Consider the following 13,041-nt stretch of genomic DNA (forward strand, 5'->3'; position numbering starts at 1 on the left):
GAGCAGGTCACGTTTCTTCCTAAGAAAATTCAATTTCAGCTAATTACCCTCTCTATGGGTATGCAGAATGTGAAGCTGTACAGTTATTCCTAAAGCTCACAAGTCTCAGGAGAAGCACACCAACTTGAGATCCTCTGTGGGCTACCACATGGCAAAAATTAATGAAAAAAACGTCCCAAAGAAAAATTAGGAGTAAAGTTTTTTAGCGTGAATATGTAACAAAGGATTCTGTTGCTGGCTGCCAAATTTAGTCCCATTGGGGAGGATATGACTGACAAATTACATCTTAGTAGGCAGGGAAAGATGCAAACACTTACGCAACAATTTTCATACTGTGTGGTGGAGGAATTATCTGCAAGCTGTTTCTGTTCTCTGTAAATTGTGCCATTACTTTGAAAACAGGATGTATGCTTCAGAGTAAAGTAAAACAAACAAATTGACTTAATACAACAGCATAAAACCACCCCTGCCAATGCAGTATTGTTCAAACAACCCTCTTATTTAAGGACAGTAAAATACAAAGGCAGGATAATTAGAGAGGAAATTCTGCTTGGTATGACTCTTGCCGGGAATAAAACCTTACCTTTAAAGTTTCCAGAGCATCTTGTCCATTTTACATGGCAAGCTATGATCAAGAGTAACTTAGTTTTCTTCCTTGCTGATGCTTCTTTCCAGATATTCATCAGCATGCCCTGCATGTTTCATGCATCTAAGTGTTCTCCAAAACTTGTGAACATTTCTACCTGACTATTTGCAACTTTGGGGTTTATATTCAGCAGCATTTATGTTACATGTACAGAAGCACTTACAAGTACATTATCCTTATTATTTCCCTGACACTAATGGTAATAATTTTTCTAGTTTCTAAGATCTCTGAACATTCCCTACAGTGTACTATAGTTTTCAGACTGACTTAAACAGAAATCTCCCCCAGACTGCTCAGCCTTGTCTGAGGTCAGGACATTTGTCATTTCTGAATAGCCTATCTTCTCTGAACATGCTTTTCCCCTCTTGGTACCAGACATAAATATTTGTTGCATGTGCTGCTTCAGTGGAGTAACAACTCAGTTACTGTCCCAGTATTTGAACCAGCTGCTCTCAGCTGCTCCTGATGTGGCAGAGCCAGATCCAGGACTAAGAAGAAGCCTGTTGGACTTCCACGGGCCTCAGTAATCTCACTCCATACTTTCAGGGTGTCTTTTTTCAATTAAGAAGGAGCAACCAGGGAGAAGAAAACCTAGATTTCAGAAAGGAGTCCGATGAGAGAAGCATGGTGGGGAAACGAAAGAGAATTTGAATCCTTTAAGTCAGCGGATACAAATATGACCAATTTGTTTGTGCAAATTGCCCCGATGATTTCAAGAAGGGGGCTGGTAAAGAAGAGCACACCTTGGGCTATCCAGTCCTGCAGGCAAAGAAGCAAGAGGTGGACTGCTGCATAACCATGTGTGCACTCCCAGTCACACTGAATGAAAGCCAGGGTCTACTGATCCTGCTGGTCTTGGCATCCTGGAGGATAAAATGGATCTCCTCTTTGATCAAAGATCTCTCTTACCTCCAGCAGTGCTCAGCTGAGTGAATTCTCTAAATGAGCATCTGCTGGTTTTAAATAAAAGACAAATGCTGCCACTCAGTAATAAGAAAGGATGCTTGAAAAAATGAAACAAATAGGTAGGCCTGTCTCACTAAGCACAAGAAGGGCATTGGTACTGGTACAAGGAGCAAAAACTGGGTGAAGTTAGTTCCAACCAAAAAGAGAATAGCACACAAGAGATACTAAGAGGATTAAACACTGTTTAGAAGTTATCTCTTGTTAAGCTTGACTCCTGATTCCTATGTCTAGTAGTTTATTTCTGTCTTCAGATTCTATTCAGTGAGTGTTAAAGATTTCTTGGGGTTGCAGGCTTTCACTTTGGGACAGTTGGCAAACTACAGCTGTAGCAAAGCAGAAGTTGGGGGCTCCAGCAGCTTTTTCCCTGGCAGAGGCCTCTTACCTGTGAAGCCAACCAGTAAAGATTCAAGCATATGCTATTCAACATGAATGGCATACAGAACAGGATGCTTTGATTACTGCACACTTTGCAGCCTCTGAAAGGTGACTTTTCAAAGCTGGCATCAGGATTGCTTGTGAACAGCCAAGAATCTACAATATCACAGGGGAAGCGAAAACTCACCACAAAGGATGCACTATGCAGCCAAAGCCTGGAGGAAACTGAGTGGAAATCTCATTGAGGCCTTCAACATCTTCATGAGGGAAAGTGGAGGGGCAGGGACCAATCTCTTCACTCTGGTGGTCAGTGACGGCACCCAAGGAAACAGGATGAAGCTGAGTCAGGGAGGGTTTAGGTTACATATCAGGGAAAACTTTTTCACTCAGAGGGTGTTTTGGGCGCAGAACAGTCTCCCCAGGGAAGTGGTCACAGCACCAAGAAGCATTTGGACTCAGCTCTCAGGCACACAATGTGATTATTGGGATTTCCTGTGCAGGGCCAGGTGTTGGACTTGATGATCCTGATGGGTCCCTTTCAAGTCAGCAAGTTCTATGACTCTATGCTAAAGGATTTAAACCTTTTTTGCGCAGCTCCACTAAGATATTTCAGAATAGAAACAGGCAAACTTAACCCCCTGCCATGACAGACTGAGTGCAGTGGCTGTGTCTGCCAGTGTGTCAAGACTTAGACTTTGAAAGTGAGACAAACAACAGACTCCTACCACTCAGCTTTTTGGAGCACTTTGCTGCAGGCTCCTTCTAAAAGGAAGCTGTTCCCCTCACGCTCCCAGCCTTCTGTGGTTGGAGATGGTGCTCACTTTCAATCTTTATTAACCATTTCACAGATTTTCGAGTCTGTGGCCGGTGGGAGCTCGCACAGGCCGTGCTGGGAGGGGAGCCACAGGACCCCACGCTGGCACACAGTGCTCCTAGCACAATGTTGCCCTCGGGTTTGTTTTGGCTTTTTTCCATCGTGCTTTTTTCCATGGGTGCAGAACAGTAACATCAGCACCCTCCGCTGGTCCCTGCTATGAAGACATCCGCAGGGAAGGGGCTGATAGGAACAGCTGCTAGACCTGTTAAGTTGAATCTAGAGAAACGCATCTTTTTACCAGACATATTAATAAGTCATGCCCTCTGTAAGCGGCCCCCAGCTGCCTCCAGTCACTACACACACGCGCGACGTAAAAGGAAGGACAGGGTCTTTAAAGCTTATGCACAGAAAGAGCACTTAATTTTAGTGTTAATTACAAGATTCATAAACAATGTTATAATATATGAAAATATATATTCCCCAGACTAATCTTAATTGGAACTTTAGTAAAATTACCAATCTTATTTTGGAGCTTGTAATTAAAAGCTAAACTCATTAAATTTTGTTTTATTTAAATTATTATGAATTATTGCCCTGTATTTACTTCCAAGATTTCTGGATACAGGATACGTGCAAAATTCAATAAAACAAAAAAAGGCACAGCCTAAGTCAGTGCACCTGAGGAAGCCCTGGTATCTGTGTGCATGGTACTTGGCAAAAAATGTCTTTTAGAAGTAGTGACTGATGACATATTCAACATATTTTAATGTGTTTTCTTTTTCTTAGAATATCACCTGTAGTGATCACCTTAGTGATTTAAAAACTTCAATTCTGTGTAGTTACAGAAACTCTTTACTTATATTGAGCTGTCCGATAACAAAACCATATTTTCCATGTTGAAAATAATGGTCTACCTAAATCAGTTCATAATCTGGGGACACAATTATTTGGGGGGTGGGAGGGATATTTTTCTTTCTGTTTAGCATATGTGCATTCATGAAGAGTAGCAGTGATTCCAAGAGCTGGCTGATTGGGATTTTTGATCCTGATTACTTTTACCAATTGTGTAACCAAAACCACCTACACTGAAATTAGGAAAGGTAATTAATATTTCCTTACTGTAACTACATGGATTTGGACATTTATATGGAATTTGAATGGATAGACAGCATTTGAAATACCCTCTCCAAGTTCATGTGAGTAGCTAGACACTGCATACGTCTGCAGTGACTAGAGTAATCCTTAGCACAAATTCCTGGATACCCTAACCATGTTTAAGAATTCTCATTCGATTAGATCTTCAGCCAGTATATCATAGAAACGTGAGTGAGATCAGTATATAAAGTGACTTCAGCAAAGAGTCATCTTTTCCAAGAAAGAAATATGTCCCTAAGCAGAGGGGATAAAAATCAACATTTTGAGTCTGCCCAAAAAGACAAGTGGTGGCACTGTTAGTAAAGTTACTTACTCCAATTCTGGTAATGCTCAAATTTCTTTCTAACAGTTTGGCAGCATGTGGGTTCCTAGGAGTTTCAAAATGCACTGATTTAGTATTAGCAAGGCAAATTTTTAAAAAATCCTTATAAAACTGCTTTAATGTAAAAAATGTTAAAAATATAAATGTAAAATGTAGAAAATGTTAAAAACTTATTTGACACTAAAAGCAAAGAATATATAATGGAAGCTAACACAGTCTGATAAGTTTATATGAGTGAAATCCCCCTGAAAGAATAGAATTTGTTACTACTGAGTGTTCAGGATTTTCAACTGCTTCACATATATAGCCACCTATCTCAAAATTTGATAGAAACATTTATATCTCCTCAGTAATCTCAGTGTTTTTTGGTGAATTTAAAATGGCTGCTAATTTTCCAGGGTCTCTTCTCTCTTTCTCTTGCAGGAGAGAGCACAGAAATATATCTCAAAATAGATCTCATTCCTTCTAACATTAAATTAATTTTTGATATACTGTTATAAGGCTTTCATAAAGACAATACATGTGCAAAATAACTACCTTCATGTTTCTTTTCTTTTTTTTTTTTAATAGAAATCACTTTCTTTTTACAAAGTTCTGTAAACTAAACAAATAAAAATAATTTAGATTTGGTCTGTTTTCTGAAAAGACTACTTGGAAGATTGATTTTTTTTGTTACTCAGTTATAGAGCTCTATGGGGGAAACTGACCATGCATCCTCCCTACTGTCTTCTGACTACCAAATCACACTCTTTTTTTAATGCAAACATTCTCTGACATTACTATTTTGCTTCCCTTAACTAAAAATTATTGATAAAAATAATAAAATAAGTAGGCTGTTAGAACAGATTTGATAAATTGTAACCAAATTATAATCAAAGCTGCCTGCTGATATAAAGAGGCACAGCCTACCTTTGAAGATACAGTCCTGGAAATAAACTCCTCTCTTCCTTCCTTCTTTCCCTTCTTCCTCCCTTCCTTCCTTTGGACACACAGCAATGTGCAATAAATGGCCAAGTGTCACGTGCCTTATAGGGCTACAGTTTTATACTTGTGGTTCTCAAAAACCCCTGTAGCAGGATATATGCTGGGGCAAGCAGTCCCAAGAAGAACTGCCAATTACTTAAAATCGCTTTTGATTTTAGCTGTCATCGATGTTGTTGGCTGAGGCCTCTTTAGTACATCTCTTGAATGTAAACCTATAAATCAGGTTATGCAAATCTGAAAACATTTCATACCAATTAATAAGATTCAAATTCAGGTGCTTCTTTCATCAAGGTAGTTTGAAATTCTGTATATTTTTTTCTATTCATTAAAGTGTCTGTACCACCTTTCCCTGCTGAGATTGTCATTACTTCTTAAAAAAATATGGGGAAAAAAAATGTGAAAACCAGCCCGAAACCCAGGAGTTTCTGATGAAACATTCTCTGCAATGACATAGTTAAGATGAAGCAAATACAGCTGCACACAGGAACACACCTCTCGAAACATTTTAATAGCAAAAATGATTGAAGTCATTTTACTGCAATGTTGTTCATTCTATAAAAGGATTGGAAACCTGCCATTTTATTATACTGGATTTTTCTCCAAAATAAACTACAGTCAGCACAGCTGGAGGTGATAGAAGTATGTCCAGGCTAAATACTTACTCACTGTGCTCCATCCCAACTGTTAAATCTCTCTATTCCTTTTCCTTTCACAGCATGTACCACTGGACAGTTTCTAACCTCTCCTCTCTGCAGAGTTTCTCAGCTCTCCCTGTACTTAGAAAGAGCTGATATGAGTCAATGCAAACCCGATTTTACCAAACCTCAGCTCACATATATGTTAAACCTTACAACCAACCATATCACTTTTTAACAGCTCTTGATTCCTCCTAAAACGTTTGTTGTGTTACCATTTTGTCCTCCTAAGTAAGGATCCAGGAGGAAAAACTTTCACTAAAGGGTAAACTACAAAGCACTTACAATGGTGTCCAAAGAAACTTGCAGCGACAACCTTAATTCCATCATGTCCTAATGTTCGAATAGTTAATATCTTGTTACTTCATGCTTAGACATTATAAATTATTACCTAATTATAATTAAAATTATATTTAGCAATATATTAATGATTATATTAAGATAGTGATATAATGTGGTTTTATTTTATAATTATGATTTATTATAAATTTATTTTTAAATATCATTATTAAGAAATTATAATTGTAGTTACATTGGTTTTGGCTGGGATAGAGTAAATTTTCTTCTTAGCTGATACAGTGCTGTGTTTTGGATTTAGTATAATGCTGATTAGTTGCTCACTGGGGTTAAGCCACAGTAGTGGCTAAGATGCTTATTTAATATAATACACTTACATAGACACAGTTTTATGAAAAGAAATGAAAAAGACAGAGTTTTTGCTATCCACATGATGGTATCATCAAACAACTGGCTTGTGAGAATTTTGCAAAAATCCTCCAAAGGTTACAAAATGTCACTTACTGTCTCCAAGCAGATTTTCTCTTTAATGTCGTTCCTGTTAAAAACATCTGCAGCTCTGTTTCTTCAAACTTTCTCTTTTTTCTCTTTTTTTTTTTGTGGGTTTTTTGTTGTTGTTGTTTTGTTTTGCTTTCTTTTCATTATTTTCTTTTTTTTTTTCCCTTTTACCCTCTGCTCTGCTCCACCCACTAAGGCAATTTTTTCAGCTGGGCCATTTGAAGTCTAATGCACTTAAAGTTCTGCACGATAAAACAAACATAAACAGCTGGGCATGATTATTGCATCAATGAAAAGTTAATCTTTTATTTTACTGTGTTTGAAACAAATGCAGTTCCTTGGCACTTTTCCCCCAATAAAACAAATATTTTGTTGAGCCAGCTACTATTATTTTTCACATAAATGTATTTTAATGACGTTGAGGAAGAGGAGATAAAATTCAACAATTTCTGCCGCTGAGGCACGGTTCACAAACAAGTGAAACCCCGCGGAATAGATCAGGACAATGCTGGTTACTGCTTTGCAGCAGGGGTAAATATGGAAAAGCTGCTGGTCGGGACAAGAAATGCAGCTGGCTTGGGCACATGAACCTGTGTGACAACCTCTGCTTCTCTTCCAGGGAGGCTTTATGGAGAAAAACAGGCTGGCACTGCGGAAAGCAGACGCCCTCAACACACACAGAGCTGGAGGGCAAAGCAAACAGCTGCAATCGCTGTGCCCACCTCAGGTGGCCAGAAGAAGCAAAAGGAAAATAAAGAAAGGAAAGAAAAAAAAAAAATCCCAAACAAGCCAAACAAAACCCCAAACCAAAAAACCCCGCCCTAACGAAGCCGGAACTCAAGCCCATCAACAAGCAGCTGACGGAGCCATTCCCGTTTCTCCTTTCCCACGAGGGGTCGCGGTGGCGCCGGAGGGAGAGCGCGGCCGCGCCGGCCGTGAGGGAAGGGTGGAGCAGGCCCCGCCGCTCCCGTATTCCCTGGGCTGCTCCTGGGGCCGGGGCTGCCCTCGTGCCGCCACTTCGGGGATGGCTCCCAGGGTGGAGAGCTCTGAGCCAGCTCTCCCTGTCCCTTCCTGTTGGCAGACGGGGACAGAGAGACGGTGGCCTGGGGCAAGCGACTCCTCCGTAGTGTGCTCACCTCCTCTCCTCTGACCGAGAGGCCCCTCGGAGCGGGTGAGGGCGCAGCATGATAAGGTGCCACCTGCTGGCAGATAAGGTGCCAGCCCTGTACCGTCCTTCTAACTGAAGCTGGAGGTACTACCGGAGTGCTCTGCCCTCAGATGTGGGCTGACAGCTTGGACAAGTCCCCTGGCTGCGGGAAAGTCCCAGCACAAACACACGAGGGTGAACATGGGATACGACATCCAGAGGATCCATGTGTAAGGGCAAGGAAGGGCACTGTTGGCTCAATCTGACTTGTCAAAAGTTGAGTGCAAATTTGCTAGAAAGGTTTGTTTGCTTGAAATATATATGTATCTCAGATCTTTCCAGATGTGCTTAAGTAGAGATTCACTAATGATCAAGGAAAGCTCATCTTGTAGGAATGTGTCACTGAGCTGTGAATTTGACACATATCTCATGAATTCTGTTCCTCTGCTCAGTTACACCATCTTGCAGCCCCAGACAAGATCCTTTGCTTCCAGCTACAGTGGCTATCTCTCTCCACACTATTTTTATATCCCAGAAAGGCTAGACTGGAGTCTCTTGCCAACAAAACTGTCTTCATCAATACTCCAAGGACAGTCCTGCAGCTGACAAGTTTCTGCAGTGGACACACTCGGAGCACAGCCGTGGCAGCGCAGTTTCAGAAACTGAAGGAACACCAAGCTATTCAGCCCTGTCTGTGAGTACACTTCCCAGCATAACCCTCATCTTCCACTGAGCTAGCCTGGATGTTGGCACTAACTAGCATAGATTTAGGACACTGGAGTTAAAAACCCTCTTGAGACATTAACTGAGAGAAGGCTTAAGCAAGATTCTGGACTTTTGCTTCCACAACTGAATTCTCAGCTGCTTGAATGAACAGAAAATCAGAGTTGAATCAGGTGATTTCTAACATGGAAGGTTTTGTTAGCTGTGAGCCAGAGGCTTCACACTGTCTAAGTATCAGAAGCCAGGGGAAGAAAATTAACTAACTCACTTTCCTGGATGTGGCTAAAATTATCCTTTTCCAAATGGACTTTTGTTATTTACCTGTCAAGGTTCTTGTGAAGAGAAGACATGTTCCCTGCTAGGAAGTGTCACAGGTAATATGAAATGCCCAGACACTTGGCCAAGTAACCTTTAGCACTCAAATCCAACTTCCTCTGTTATCAGTACACATCTAATCCACTTTTTTTTTTTTTTCCAGTCAGATCATGCACAGCTGACAGATCTAAGGGAATCCCCACTGAAGGGAAATGCCCAACTGCTTTAGTTCCCTTTTGATGGGTTTTTCCAGTGGGGGCTGGGGATGGGTGCAAAGAAGGTGGTAAACCTTAAGTCAAGGAAAGCAGAGAAGGCTAGCAAAGGAGAGGATTTATTCTGCTTGAGGTAGCAAGGGTTCAAAGTGTCTTTCTGGGTTATGGAAGCATCCAGAAAATTGAAAGCTAAAAAGAACGATTTAAACAGTGAAAAACAACAAATAACGTTTGATTATTTTTAATCTTACATCTCAGTTTGCTGAGTCTAGCTTTAAATACCAAGGAACATGCCACACAGACAGAAATTTCAGGGTGTCCGGGACTTTCTTACCAGTCTGGAATCCAAACTACAACTCCAAGCTTCAGAATGCTCCTATGGCATATTGCACAATGGAAAAGTCTGCAGGAGAGCCCGAAATCAACCTTCAACCAGCCTAATAGAGACAAAGTTCTAAAATTAAACAGAAGCACTCATGTTCAGATGCTTCTGTTTCCAGACTTTGTCTCTTTCAATCTTCTATTCACTGAGTTACGTATTTTAGAAAATTTTCTTCTGGTCAAGAAGAAGACTTCTTTCAGTATGGGCTGAAATTATGAAACCACACTTTTCTTTCTTTGAAGGTCTTTGCATTACTCTGATTAGTTTGTGTGGTGAGCTCCTGCCCTCAAAGCATAGGCATTACTTTATGGGAAGCCAATGGAAGCTTTGGCTACCTTAAGGATTATGGGTTAAGGCCCTACATTTGTACTGTTTTACGCCACTGTATGACCTAAATGAGATTAGAATAATAAATCCTGATTTATTATGAGGGTTTTATTTAGACATGTTTTGAGTATGAGGTCTGTGTCAGGATTAATAGTGAAATGTAACATGCCCAGGCACAGAGAAAGCCCAACAATGAAAGGACATTTTTTTTTCCCAAGAGAAAACTGGTTCCCAGCCCTCTGTTTGGCTTTTAACAGAGTTGCTAAATGTTGAATGGCAGAGAGACGCTGGATCCCAGAGATGGTGATGTAGACCATGACTTGGAGATGAGCCCATTCTGAATGAAGGATAGAAGTATCCCATCAGCAGTATTTTCTAAGGCTAAGTACATACGCTCTGCAATACAGTAGCATTCAAAAAGCTTCAAACAGGGTTCTCAGAATCCAAAGATAAACAAGAAATTATAGGTTCAGGATTTATTGGCAAATACATCCTTCATGTTGAGCAGGCAATAGTTTAGGTGCTTGCTCTGTAGTTAAATCAGATTGCTGAACTCATTCAAAGGAAATGTCCATTTTTTTTAGCATCCTGGCCACCATGTCTCATCAAGAAATGTGATATCTTGTTGTGTAATGCATCAAATTGCATTGGCCTAAGTATTAGATGCAGATGGTGTGTGCTTACACCACACAGTTAAATTTCTGTATTCTAATAGTCACAGTACAAAAGGCTTCAGAGGAATTTGTCTATTCAAAAGATTATTTAAATGGAGATGAGTGGAGGGCGTGGAATTGAGCTCCTACTTTTGTGGGACACAAAATGAAAAAGGATTAGATGTAAGTGTTGTGACAAACTTGGGAGAATTAAATAATCATGAATTCCATGGTATCTCTACCCTTTGCCTATTTCAGAATATTAATACTCCCACTCTCCACCAGATACTTGGCAGACCTTGTTTAGCATCAGACTTCTGTCCCACTTGTTTTTTTGAGTATAAATAGGAAGAATTATTTACTTCAAAATGTTGTTGGGTTTTGCAATCACAGGCCTCATGGGGTACAGAGCAAAAGAAAATGTTGAAGCAGAATACCAGTTCATTTTTGTTTGGTTTGGTTTGGCAAGAGGCCTGTCTATCTGACAACCTCTCCTGGTATGTCTCAGCTGGGGTGGAACTGAATAGAAGGGCTCACAATTTGCTGATAACTTTGAGAGAAAGCAACTTTTGAAGAAGGACAGACTTTAAGGTCCAGCTATGGTACTTTATTTAGTACTTCAGGTTTAAACCAGGAGAGCCTGGTAGTTATAAGAAACACAATCCAAGAAATCATGAAGCCTCAAGAGAACTAAAAAACCTGCCCATGTGACTGAGGACAAGTTTTCTGGACTACCATAGTATAAAATCAAATATTAAGATGGTTCGGTATCTAACAAAATCTTAAATTACTTAATTTTCTTCCCTTCTCAGAAGTGCACTTCTCTGCAAAACCCTTTCTAAAAGATTTTTAGAACCACACACTAATGAGGGTCCATAGTTGCAGAGTGCTAATAGTCTTGCAAGCAAATTCATTAACTGCGAGTGACATCAAAGATGAGAAGTCAGACCTCTTTGCGCAGGAGCAGGGGCAGCAGGTCAACTTGCAGAATCCAGGCACTTTATGTTACCTACTTTTGTTCATTTCAAGTCAAATAGCAGTGGCACAGCCTAGATAAGCAACTTTCTGAACACTGGTGGTTCAGTGAAGTTTCTTTCTTTGACCAATGACCCTTAGAAAGAAAACAGTAACACAAACAGATCATTTGGAATTGCCCAATATCTACGGACAGCAGCAAGTCTGCTGAAGACCAAGAAGTGGCTGAACTTCCTAAGCACTGAAGAGCTGCACAGGAAGTTTGGTTCATGAAGAAGTTTCTTATAATGCTGTAATGCAAAGTTTCACAACCAACCTTTGCTCACCTATGTCAAGGACACTTGCCTGGGGCACAATCTGTGTGACCACTGTTTTTGCTGTCCCTTGGTAACACCTGACTTCATTTTTAGCTGTTTGCAACATGTTCCCCCAAAGCATGAGCTGACAGTCACATTCACAAAGGCACACTAAACCAGCAGATTGTTGAGTGGAAATGGATTCCTGCTCCTCTGTACATTTTATAGAATACTTCAGACATGTGGCAGTGCTGAAATCCTGGTGGCTCTTGCTGAAGGAATGCATTGGAAGCCTTTACCCCATTTAGCAGGTTAAAGTCTTACAGCACAAGCTGTGAAGAGCTGTTATAGGTCACTGATAAAAAGCAATAGAGTGCATTTGGCCACTGTGGGTTAATGATAGCCACAAGGACAATCAGAAAGTTTGTGCTGAAAGCAGGTATGTAACCCAATGTATTTATTATTGCTGTACTCTGGCCTCTAGATAGTGTATGTGTGCACTGGGGTTGCAAAGACTGACAAATTCACAAGGCTAGCCTACTAGTGGAACTGAGGAAGGCTAGGAAGATGTTTTCCTTGTCTGCTAGGAGGAAGTTTCAATATAGGGGAGATGTTTTCCTGACCTGGCAGATGGAGCCTTCTGTATCATCTATTGAAATATAATTTATTGTATCCTATTTGTTACACATATTTTCTAAACTCCTGTTCAGGCCCTTTACCTCCCCCACCTTTTCCTAATGCACCTTACAGCCTGAGTACAGACAGCTTCTCTGAAAAACTTGCTTCAGCAGCTCAGTTTCCATGTCCTACTCTGGTATCAAGTAAATTTTACTCTTTTTTTTTTTTTCAGTTTTTAGTTTTATTTTTTTTAGTTCCAAGAGTTAGACAGGGTCTAGGAGCATGTGCTAGTTCAAAACTAAGTCCGAGTTTATTTGTGCTGAAGCCATAGAATTCTTTTTCTGCAAGCTCTGACATATCTCTGTACATGTACATGATCTTTAGTGCTTAGAATTTTCTTATCATCTTTCATCTTTCCCATATTCACTCTGTGTTCTGTACATAGTCATTTCTATACATAGTCAAATCGACTGTCACCCAGTGCTGTGTATCACCCTTCTTCTGTAAGCTGTTTATCTGGGATTTTCAAGGCTGCTTGCTCCTGGTAAGAGTCTTAAAATCATATCTAGAAACCTTAATCAGTGACCAAATTTACAGAAGCACTAAGAACCCACAAATCCTTTTGCAGTCAATGGGAC

This window comes from Pseudopodoces humilis, chromosome 3, assembly GCF_049639895.1.
Source record: "Pseudopodoces humilis isolate 2021_Gansu_Grassland_sample_001 chromosome 3, ASM4963989v1, whole genome shotgun sequence".
In the NCBI taxonomy this organism is placed as follows: Eukaryota; Metazoa; Chordata; class Aves; order Passeriformes; family Paridae; genus Pseudopodoces; species Pseudopodoces humilis.